This window comes from Harmonia axyridis, chromosome X, assembly GCF_914767665.1.
Source record: "Harmonia axyridis chromosome X, icHarAxyr1.1, whole genome shotgun sequence".
NCBI classification, from domain to species: domain Eukaryota; kingdom Metazoa; phylum Arthropoda; class Insecta; order Coleoptera; family Coccinellidae; genus Harmonia; species Harmonia axyridis.
This window is the reverse complement of record NC_059508.1, coordinates 22227633-22240875: the sequence shown is the minus strand read 5'-3', so window position 1 is coordinate 22240875 and position 13243 is coordinate 22227633. Positions and strand designations below refer to the sequence as shown.

Sequence of the window (13243 nt, the reverse complement as noted above, 5' to 3'; positions counted from 1 at the left end):
AAGAAAAAGTTAATAATAAAAAAAGCAATAATAATAATAATAAAATACTAAATAACTCACTGAAATCTTTTAAATTAAAAAGTTTTTCTCTAGCTATAAATATTAAAAAAGAAATTCAAAACCTTAATAATAACAAAAAATATGATAAAAAATCTATACCTATAAAAAAATTTAATGAACTAAAAAATAAAAAAGAAATTTTTGAAAAAAATCAAATTCTTATTAAAATTAAATAATTTTTAATTAATCAAAATTTATTTATAAAACATAAAGGAATCATAAATACTAATATTATTAATATTATCATAAAATATTTAATGAATTAAAATAATCATTTCCGTAAGAACGAATTATTGACACTAATAAAGATAATCCCAAAACTCTTTCACAAACACTTATAGTTAAAAAAACTACTACAAAATAAAATTCATAACTAAAATAAGATAAGTAAAAATATATTATTATAAATAAAGTTAAAATTACTAATTCTAATCTAAGTAATGTTATTAATAAATGTTTTCGATTAATAAAAAAATTTAAAATTCTAAAAATAAACATACTTAAAAAAATTATTTCCATATTTTAATAATTTAAAAAAAATACTGGTCTTGTAAACCAGCTTTAAGATTTAATCTTTTAAAATATCAGAGGAAAACAAATATATCTTTAATCTCCAAAATTAATATTTTCTATTAAACTACCCTCTGAAATCTTAATTTTAACATTTTTAAATTTTTTGGCAATTTTTCTTACCCACCCCCTATCCTTAGGACTACTTATTTTAACTTATACAATTATAACTTGTATCATTATAGGATTAATAAGATCAAACTTTTGATTTTCATATATTTTAATATTAATTATAATTGGAGGTTTACTAATTTTATTTATTTATATAACAAGAACTGCCTCTAATGAAAAATTTAAATTTAATAAATATATTATATTTATTATAATTAGTTTATTTATAATTACTATATTTATAAATAATATAAATCTATATTTAATAAATCAAAATATTAATAATGAAATTTTACATAAAATAGATTTAATTAGAAATTTTTATTTAAATTTAAATAAATTTTTAAATTACCCAAATTCTAACATATTTTTAATTTTGGTTTTTTATTTATTAATTTCAATAATTGCAGTTGTAAAAATTACTAAAGTAAAATTTGGACCGTTACGTCAATTTAAATATGAAAATACCAATACGAAAAATTAATTCTTTAACGAAAATTATTAATAACTCTTTAATCGATCTACCTACACCTAGAAATATTTCATATTTATGGAATTTTGGATCTTTATTAGGCTTGTGTTTAATAATACAAATTATTACAGGATTATTTTTATCTATACATTATTGTGCAAACGTAGATTTAGCTTTTAATAGAGTAACTCATATTTGTCGAGACGTAAATATAGGATGGTTAATACGAACTATTCATGCAAATGGAGCCTCTTTATTTTTTATATGCTTATATTTACATATTAGGCGAGGCTTATATTTTGGTTCTTACAAACTTACAGAAACTTGAATGACAGGAACTACTATTTTATTTATATCTATAGCTACAGCCTTTTTAGGTTATGTTCTTCCCTGAGGGCAAATATCTTTTTGAGGAGCAACTGTAATTACAAATTTAGTTTCTGCAATCCCTTACCTAGGAAATTCTATCGTTATTTGACTATGAGGAGGTTTTGCTGTTGACAATGCTACATTAAACCGATTTTATTCATTTCATTTTATTTTACCTTTCATTATTTCAGCTTTAATTATAATTCATTTACTATTTTTACATAACTCTGGCTCTAGTAATCCTTTAGGATCTAATTCTAATCTAGATAAAATTAGTTTTCATCCATATTTCTCCTTTAAAGATATTTTAGGTTTTCTCATTATAATATTTTTTATTTTAAATATTATTATTCTATATCCTTATATATTAAGAGATCCTGATAATTTTATCCCAGCTAATCCTCTTTCCACCCCTCCTCATATTCAACCAGAATGATATTTTTTATTTGCTTATGCAATTCTTCGCTCTATTCCCAATAAACTTGGAGGTGTAATTGCTTTAGTAATATCAATTGCTATTCTTTATTTTATACCTTTTATTAATTTCAAAATAATAAAAAGAAACAGCTTTTATTATATTAATAAAATTATATTTTGAAATTTTATCGTTACAGTTATAATTTTAACATGAATCGGAGCTAAACCAGTTGAAGATCCTTTTATTTTCATAGGACAAATTTTTACCTTAATCTATTTCATATACTTTATATTAAACTCAATTATTTATAAAATTTGAGACTGATGAATATTTAATTAATCAATGAGCTTGAAAAGCATATATTTTGAAAATATAAGAAAGAATTTAAATTTCTATTGATTTATACAAAATTTAATTAACTATATAATTAATACTATAAATAATAATCTTAATCTAAAATTTAATATAAGTATATTCAAAGAAACAGGCAAAAAAACCTTTCAAGATAAATATATTAATTTATCATATCGATAACGAGGTAAAGTCCCTCGAACCCAAATTCATATAAAAGAAAAAAATAATAATTTTAAAAAAAATATAATAGAATAAAAATCTCCTCCTATAAAAATCAACCTTCTTATTATTCTTATAAAAATAATATTAGAATATTCAGCCATAAAAATAAAAGCAAATCCAAAACTTCTATATTCAACGTTAAATCCTGAAACTAACTCTGATTCACCCTCAGAAAAATCAAAAGGAGTTCGATTAGTTTCAGCTAATCTTGAAATAAATCATATTATTCTTAGAGGAAAATTAAATATAACAAATCAAACATATTTTTGATAAAAAATAAAATCTATTAAATTTAAAGATATAATTAACACTAAAAATGATAATAAAATTAAAAATATTCTTACTTCATAAGAAATTACTTGAGCAACTGAACGAAGCCTTCCTAATAAAGAATAAATCGAATTTGAAGATCAACCCGATAATATAATTGTATACACACTAAAACTAGAAATTACAAAAAAAAACAATACAGAAAAATTAAACTTAAATAAATAACAATAAAAAGGTATTCTAATTCATAATATTAATGCTAAAATTAGATTAAAAACTGGTGATATAATATAAATTAAAATATTAGCCATATAAGGAAAAATTATTTCTTTTCTAAATAATTTAATTGCATCACTAAAAGGCTGTAAAATTCCTAAAAAACCTACTTTATTAGGACCTTTTCGAATTTGAATATACCCTAATAACTTACGTTCTAATAAAGTTAAAAAAGCTACTCTAACTAAAATACAAATAATTATTAAAATAAAAATTATCAAAATTAAAATTATATCAATTATTATTTGTATAAAATACTTATAAAGATTCTAAATCTAACGCACTAATCTGCCAAAATAATAATTTTATTCATTTATAAAATTTTAAATCATAAACTTGGTCCTTTCGTACTAAAATTTATTAAATTATTAAAGATAGAAACCAACCTGGCTTACACCGGTTTAAACTCAGATCATGTAAAGTTTTAATGGTCGAACAGACCAAATATTTAAGCTTCTACACCTAAATTTAACTTTAATCCAACATCGAGGTCGCAATCTTTTCTTTCGATTTGAACTCTAAAAAAAAATAACGCTGTTATCCCTAAGGTAATTTATTCTTTTAATCATAAAAATGGATCAATTTTTCATAAATTAATGGTTAAAGTTAAAAAAGTTAATCTAATTTTTTTATCACCCCAATCAAATTTAATAAAAATTTTAAATTTTATAATTCTTTAAATTAAAAATCTTTTATAAATTAAACTCTATAGGGTCTTCTCGTCTTTTAAAAAAATTTAAGCTTTTTAACTTAAAAATAAAATTTTTAAATAATAAAATTTAGAAAGTTATCTTCTCATCAAACCATTCATACAAGCTTTCAATTAAAAAACTAATGATTATGCTACCTTTGCACAGTCAAAATACTGCGGCCCTTCAAATTTTATTCAGTGGGCAGGTCCTACTTTAAATTATAATCAAAAAGAGATGTTTTTATTAAACAGGTGAAAGATATTTTTGCCTAATTACTTAATTATACCTTTCGTAATTACTTATATTTTTACAAAATAATTAATACTAATTTTATCATTATTTCAATATAATTTTTATTATTAAATTTACTTTAATAAAAAAATTAAATTAATATATAAATATTTTTAATTAAATAACAAATTTTAACAAACTTCAAATAGTAAAAATTTCTAATTCTATAAATTATTAATTTATAATATTTAATTATAATAATTTAATTTTAAGCTTATCCCTAAAACTATTAAAATAAAAATTCAAAAAATTAAAAATTAAATTTTTATAATTTTTATAATGAATTAAATTCTTTTCTTAAAAAACTAGATATATTTAAAAACGAATAACATTTCATTACTATATAATTATTATAAATATTTATTAAACAATAATATTTATAACTATATAGCTCTTTTAAATTCGAGATAAATATATAAATATTAAATTTTTAATAAACCCTGATACACAAGGTACACAATATTGTTTCTTTTATAAATTTATATAATTTTCCTTTTCAGTACTATTAATCTATCATAAAATAAAATTTTTCTTAATCTAATAAAAATACTAATTATTTAATAAAATTATATATATATATATATATATATATATATATATATTAATTAAATAAATTTTAAAATTCAATTTAAATTATTAATTATCTTCTTAATGTAAATAAGATGCTTATTCAAGCTCTAAACTGACATTCTAGAATCACTTTCCAGTAAATCTACTATGTTACGACTTATTCCATATTAGATGAAAGCGACGGGCAATATGTGCATATTTTAGTACTAAATCATTAAAAATAAAAATATTTAATTACAATCAAATCCAATTTCATAAAACTTTTAAAATATATAAATCCATAAATATAATTTAATGTAACCCATTTCTACTTTAATATAAACTTCACCTTGATCTGATTTAAATTTTTAAAAAATATCTAAATATTAATTTCTAAAAAAATATTTAACAACGACGATATAAAAGTTTCTAACTAAAGTAATTTTAATCGTGGATTATCGTTTATAGAACAGGTTCCTCTGAAAAGTAAAAATACCGCCAAATCATTTAGCTTTAAAGAACTTAACTATTAATCACTTAACTTTATAATTTACTTAATTAATAATAGGGTATCTAATCCTAGTTTATTATAATAATTTCTTAACCTCATAAAAACATAATTAAAAATATTAATAAATTAAAATTTCACCTTAAAACTTAAAATTTCTTTTTTAATTTTTAATTCTATTAATTAAAGCTAATAAATATATATTATATTTTTTGTATAACCGCTGCTGCTGGCACAAAAATTGCAAATACTAAATCTTATCACTAATTCTAAATTTTTTTAATAATTAAAAATATACACTACTAATTTATTAAATTTAAAACAATATTCATATAAATCTTGAATGAATATATATATCTAATACCATAATCAAATATCTAATTAACTAAAACCCAAAAAAGACTACATTTAGTTAAAATTTATTTCAAACAAAAAAAAATTAACTTTATTTAGAAATAATAATAATTAAATTAAATTTAAAAAATTAAATTATTAAAACTAATAATTTTAAAAACTTTATGTTAACAAATCTTTGTAACTTCCTCCCGTCAAAAGCGTCCCCTTAGATAATAACCAAACCTTAAACTTTTTAACTCTAAATTAAAAAATTTTCCCCCAAGGATTTACAAGTTATACCCTTAAATTTAGTGCTACCCTACTCACTAAATCCAATACTAAACAATTTAAATTGTAACAATTCTTATTGCCGACTGTTATAGCTTTATTCAAATTTAATTTTAATAAAATAAATTTTGTAATAAACTGAAGCCTACCAAATATCAAAAATATTTTAAATTATCGGATTTAAAAAATTCTTAATAAATACAATAATTTTTAAAAAATAAATTATAATTATAAAAACTTTATGTTAACAAATCTTTGTAACTTCCTCCCGTCAAAAACGTCCCCTTAGATAATAACCAAACCTTAAACTTTTTAACTCTAAATTAAAAAATTTTCCCCCAAGGATTTACAAGTTATACCCTTAAATTTAGTGCTACCCTACTCACTAAATCCAATACTAAACAATATAAATTGTAACAATTCTTATTGCCGACTGTTATAGCTTTATTCAAATTTAATTTTAATAAAATAAATTTTGTAATAAACTGAAGCCTACCAAATATCAAAAATATTTTAAATTATCGGATTTAAAAAATTCTTAATAAATACAATAATTTTTAAAAAATAAATTATAATTATAAAAACTTTATGTTAACAAATCTTTGTAACTTCCTCCCGTCAAAAACGTCCCCTTAGATAATAACCAAACCTTAAACTTTTTAACTCTAAATTAAAAAATTTTCCCCCAAGGATTTACAAGTTATACCCTTAAATTTAGTGCTACCCTACTCACTAAATCCAATACTAAACAATATAAATTGTAACAATTCTTATTGCCGACTGTTATAGCTTTATTCAAATTTAATTTTAATAAAATAAATTTTGTAATAAACTGAAGCCTACCAAATATCAAAAATATTTTAAATTATCGGATTTAAAAAATTCTTGATAAATACAATAATTTTAAAAAAATAAATTATAATTTTATTATAAAATAAAATAATCAAAAATTAAATTTTTTAAAATTCAAAATAAATTTAAATTTAAATTTATTAATTTAGTTCCCCCCGAAACTAAACATTTTCTATTTTTATTAAAATATTTAAATTAACCTATTCTAAAAATTTTCAAAATTATATAAAAATCAAATTTATGAAAAATGAAAAAAAAAATTCCTCCCCTAATCATCAAAATTTTCAAAAATCCATAAATTTTGATAAATTTTTAACAATTTTTCACAAAATTTTTAAACGAAATAACTTTATTACACTAACAAATAATTTTTTCAAAAAAAATTATTAGATAATTTCCATATCACAATTTTTAAAAATTATTTAAATTTAAATTTCTAACAAAAAAATATAGATTTTTTTTTTATGAGCGATTTCCTTTTAAGCATTTATATAAAATTTTCAAAAATTACTCGAATTTTATGAAAATCCTAAATTTTTATACATAATTTTTTTAACTATGTAATAATTAAACTTAAAATAATTATAATTTAAATCAAAATATTGACATAATAACTTTACTTTACTAACAAATCATTTTTTTACCCTTTAAGATCACTTTTTATCCAATAAATTAAAAATTATTCGAGACAACCAAAAAATAGACAAATTTAACCAAATATTTAAAAATTACATTTTTTTGTTAGATATTTTAATTTAAATTTTTTATGAAATCTTTATTAATTTTATTTTTCTAAATCTATTTTTCACGTAATTTTTAATAGATTTAGTTAAAATAAGAATAACTTCATTTTCATGATAAATACCATAATACTTTAGAAATAATATTTCTTAATGATAATTTAATTCATTAATACTTAGGTTTTTTTTTTTTTTTTTCATTAATTTTGAATTTTTCATTAAAAATTAACTTTATTAATAACTAATAATTTTTAATATATTATTAATAATTATAGATTAATTATAATTTAATTCTTATATAAATAAAATGTTAATATTTTAATGTTAAATTAATTATTAATAATTTATACTCTTTATATATATATTATAAATATTATTAATATATAAAATATTTATTAATATAGAAATTCTCGAAATTCACCGTCGTTTTTATATACTGATTTACTTTATATATTCTTTCTCTTTTTTTCGGGAGTACTATTATATATCCCTTAAGATACCAATATTAAATCGGTTTTTATATATTTAAAAATGTTTATTTTAACTATTTAATTAAAATTAGCACCTAGAATATTACTAATGGTACTATCCAATGTAAGATATATTTCGCCCTTATATATAAATAATTATATATTAATAAGTAATTATTAATTATTAAATATTATAGATATATATAAATAAATTCTTTAATTAAAAAGGCATAGGGTCCAAGAGAAAAACCCTATTAAAAGACAAAATTTAAATTAATACTGCTAATAAAGTATCGATTTTAGGCCATTTTTTTTTGCCCAAATTTTGACCCAAAAAATGCAAAAAATTGCAAAATTTTGCATTTTTTTCGTTTTTTTTGAAATTTTTCAAAAAATTTGATCTTTAAAATTGACATTATTGTCTAAAAAACAATTATAACACTTGGATATAAAAACCGATGTATGAGGAAATTCCTATTAGGGCGCCTGAAGAAAGGGTCATTTTGATGAGATGAAACATGTGCAACCCACCCCTAGTTCCATCCCCGAAATTTTTGAAAAAAATGCCAAATTTCGTGAAATTTGATGAAATTTGGAAAAAATCTTCGGATTACAAAATTTTACAGGGATCGATTATTTTTTATGTGAAAAAAGGATTTATCATAAAATCTCTTTTTCCAAACTATTTTGTTAGAAAAATCAACTTTTAGAAAAAATTCTTCTTCTAGTCTAACAGAAAATTTATTTTATAGAAAATTTAAACCTTTTCTGTGAAAATAAAATTGAAAGAATAATTTTTAATTACAAAATTTTTTGATTTTTAAATATAAATCCATTTATTCAAATTTTTGTAAATTGAATTCTATTGATCCCCCCCCATAGAATTCTTATACAAATTTATTAATAAGGTGATATTTAAAAATTTTAAAAATTTAAAAGTCAGTTTCTTAGTTATTCAAAATCAAAAACTAATAATTTTAAAAACTTAAACGTTGATTGTTGGACTTAGCCTCAGGATTGGTTTAGAATATTGAAATTGATCCTGAAGTAGGACGACCAAAATCAACTCAAATTTATCGGATTTGGTGTTGATTGTTGGACTTAGCCTCAGGATTGGTTTAGAATGTTGAAATTGATCCTGAAGTAGGGCACCAAAATCAACTCAAATTTATCGGGTTTGGTGTTGATTGTTGGACTTAACCTCAGGATTGGTTTAGAATATTGAAATTGATCCTGAAGTAGGACGACCAAAATCAACTCAAATTTATCGGATTTGGTGCTGATTGTTGGACTTAGCCTCAGGATTAGTTTAGAATGTTGAAATTGATCCTGAAGTAGGACACCAAAATCAACTCAAATTTATCGGATTTGGTGTTGATTGTTGGACTTAGCCTCAGGGTTAGTTTAGAATGTTGAAATTGATCCTGAAGAAGGACGACCAAAATCAACTCAAATTTATCGGATTTGGTGTTGATTGTTGGACTTAGCCTCAGGATTGGTTTAGAATGTTGAAATTGATCCTGAAGTAGGGCACCAAAATCAACTCAAATTTATCGGATTTGGTGTTGATTGTTGGACTTAGCCTCAGGATTGGTTTAGAATGTTGAAATTGATCCTGAAGTAGGACGACCAAAATCAACTCAAATTTATCGGGTTTGGTGTTGATTGTTGGACTTAGCTTCAGGATTGGTTTAGAATGTTGAAATTGATCCTGAAGTAGGGCACCAAAATCAACTCAAATTTATCGGATTTGGTGCTGATTGTTGGGCTTAGCCTCAGGATTGGTTTAGAATGTTGAAATTGATCCTGAAGTAGGGCACCAAAATCAACTCAAATTTATCGGATTTGGTGCTGATTGTTGGACTTAGCCTCAGGGTTAGTTTAGAATGTTGAAATTGATCCTGAAGTAGGGCACCAAAATCAACTCAAATTTATCGGGTTTGGTGTTGATTGTTGGGCTTAGCCTCAGGATTGGTTTAGAATGTTGAAATTGATCCTGAAGTAGGGCACCAAAATCAACTCAAATTTATCGGATTTGGTGTTGATTGTTGGACTTAGCCTCAGGATTGGTTTAGAATATTGAAATTGATCCTGAAGTAGGGCACCAAAATCAACTCAAATTTATCGGATTTGGTGTTGATTGTTGGACTTAGCCTCAGGATTGGTTTAGAATGTTGAAATTGATCCTGAAGTAGGACGACCAAAATCAACTCAAATTTATCGGATTTGGTGTTGATTGTTGGACTTAGCCTCAGGATTGGTTTAGAATATTGGAATTGATCCTGAAATAGGACGACCAAAATCAACTCAAATTTATCGGATTTGATGTTGATTGTTGGGCTTAGTCTCAGGATTGGTTTAGAATGTTGAAATTGATCCTGAAGTAGGGCACCAAAATCAACTCAAATTTATCGGATTTGGTGCTGATTGTTGGGCTTAGCCTCAGGATTGGTTTAGAATGTTGAAATTGATCCTGAAGTAGGGCACCAAAATCAACTCAAATTTATCGGATTTGGTGCTGATTGTTGGACTTAGCCTCAGGATTAGTTTAGAATGTTGAAATTGATCCTGAAGTAGGGCACCAAAATCAACTCAAATTTATCGGATTTGGTGTTGATTGTTGGGCTTAGCCTCAGGATTGGTTTAGAATATTGAAATTGATCCTGAAGTAGGGCACCAAAATCAACTCAAATTTATCGGGTTTGGTGTTGATTGTTGGACTTAACCTCAGGATTGGTTTAGAATGTTGAAATTGATCCTTAAGTAGGGCACCAAAATCAACTCAAATTTATCGGATTTGGTATTGATTGTTGGGCTTAGTCTCAGGATTGGTTTAGAATGTTGAAATTGATCCTGAAGTAGGGCACCAAAATCAACTCAAATTTATCGGATTTGGTGCTGATTGTTGGACTTAGCCTCAGGATTAGTTTAGAATGTTGAAATTGATCCTGAAGTAGGACACCAAAATCAACTCAAATTTATCGGATTTGGTATTGATTGTTGGGCTTAGTCTCAGGATTGGTTTAGAATATTGGAATTGATCCTGAAGTAGGACGACCAAAATCAACTCAAATTTATCGGATTTGGTGTTGATTGTTGGACTTAGCCTCAGGATTGGTTTAGAATGTTGAAATTGATCCTGAAGTAGGGCACCAAAATCAACTCAAATTTATCGAATATATTTATATAAATAATCCTATTTTATAGGATTTTTTACTTTGTGAATTAATTTTTGTACACTTAAATTAATGAAAATTTAATAGTTTTTATTTAAGGTTAAAATATTAAATTTTAAATTTAACTTAATAAGTTAAATTTTTAATTGTTAATTTTTTTTTGTAATTATATTCAATAAAATTAAATTATTTCTTAGAGTTTCAAAAACTCTTGTACATCTTATACTAGAATATAAAGATAAGCTAAAGAAGCTGATGGGTTCATACCCCATTTATAAAGGTATACCCCTTTTCTTTATAATTAAAACTATAAAATTAATATTTTTAATTTTAATAATAAGAGGAACTCTTATTTCTATTTCTGCTTATTCATGAATTAATATCTGGATTGGTTTAGAATTAAACCTCTTAGCTTTTATTCCTATTATAAATTTAGATAATTTTAAGTATTCTTCTGAATCCTCCTTGAAATATTTTTTAGTTCAAGTTTCTGCATCAATTCTAGTTTTATTTTCTTTTTTAAATTCATTTATTTTAATCAATTCTATCGAGCAATTAATACCTACTTCTATATTTTTGTTTAACAGAGCTATCCTTATAAAAATAGGAGCAGCCCCTTTTCACTTTTGATACCCAGAAGTCCTAGAAGGACTAAGATGAGCTAATGCATTATTATTAATAACTTGACAAAAAATTGCCCCAATAATTTTAATTATATATAATTTTAAATTAAACCTATTCTTTATTTTGATTATTTTGATATGTATAACCTTAGGGAGTGTAAAAACATGGAACCAAACCAGATTAAAAAAAATTCTTGCCTTATCTTCCATTAACCATATTGGTTGAATATTAAGAATAATAATATTAAATCAATCCTTATGAATATTATACTTTTTAATTTATACTTTTATTTCTTTAAATATAATCTTAATTTTTAATAAATATAAAATCTTTAACATTAAAGATCTTATAAATAATATGAATTACAATAAAACTTTAAAATTCTATTTTTTTTTAAATTTCTTTTCTCTAGGAGGAATCCCCCCCTTTTTAGGATTTTTTCCTAAGTGACTAATTCTAAAAACTTTAATTGAAAATCACTTTTATTTTCTATCTTTTATAATAATTTTTATTACTTTAATTTGTATATATATTTATATACGCTTAATACTTCAATCTTTAATAATAAAATTAAATGAAAATAAAAAATTTAATTATATTAACTCTTACTATGTAATTTTTTTAAATTGAGTGAATATTTACGGATTAATCATTTTTACTGTAATTTTTAGAATTTATTAAGGATTTAAGTTAAATAAACTAGTAACCTTCAAAGTTAAAAATAGAATTATTCTAAGCCTTAGAATAATATTCACCTATAAATTTGCAATTTATAATCATAATTGAATATAAGGCTTAATAAAGGAGAAAACTCATAATTAAATTTACAATTTAACGCTTTAATTCAGCCACTTTATCGAATAAATGATTATTTTCTACTAATCATAAAGATATTGGAACATTATACTTTTTATTTGGAATATGGGCAGGAATAGTAGGAACATCGTTAAGTATTTTAATTCGGTTAGAATTAGGAACTAGAGGAAGATTAATTGGAAACGACCAAATTTATAATATAATTGTTACAGCTCATGCTTTCATTATAATTTTCTTTATAGTAATACCTATTATAATTGGGGGTTTTGGAAATTGATTAGTTCCTTTAATAATTGGAGCTCCTGATATAGCATTTCCACGATTAAATAACATAAGATTTTGACTTTTACCCCCTGCTTTAACTCTTTTAATTTTAAGAACAATCGTAGAAATAGGGGCAGGAACAGGATGAACTGTTTACCCTCCTCTTTCTTCTAATTTAACACATAACGGGCCTTCAGTAGATTTAGTGATTTTTAGTTTACATTTAGCAGGAATTTCCTCAATTTTAGGTGCAGTAAATTTCATTTCAACTATTATAAATATACGTCCATTTGGTATAATACTTGATAAAACTCCTTTATTTGTATGATCTGTTCTTATTACAGCAATTCTTTTATTACTATCACTACCAGTTCTTGCAGGAGCAATTACTATACTATTAACTGACCGAAACTTAAATTCTTCTTTTTTTGATCCAACCGGTGGGGGAGACCCAATTTTATACCAACATTTATTTTGATTTTTTGGCCATCCTGAAGTTTATATTTTAATTCTCC

The 13243-nt window shown here is 22.9% G+C and overlaps 1 pseudogene; it reads left to right on the top strand.

Annotated features, from left to right (window-relative positions):
* The first annotated feature begins 1184 nt into the window (after positions 1 to 1184).
* LOC123685835 lies at positions 1185 to 2339 on the top strand (annotated as a pseudogene).
* Positions 2340 to 13243: the final 10904 nt, after the last annotated feature.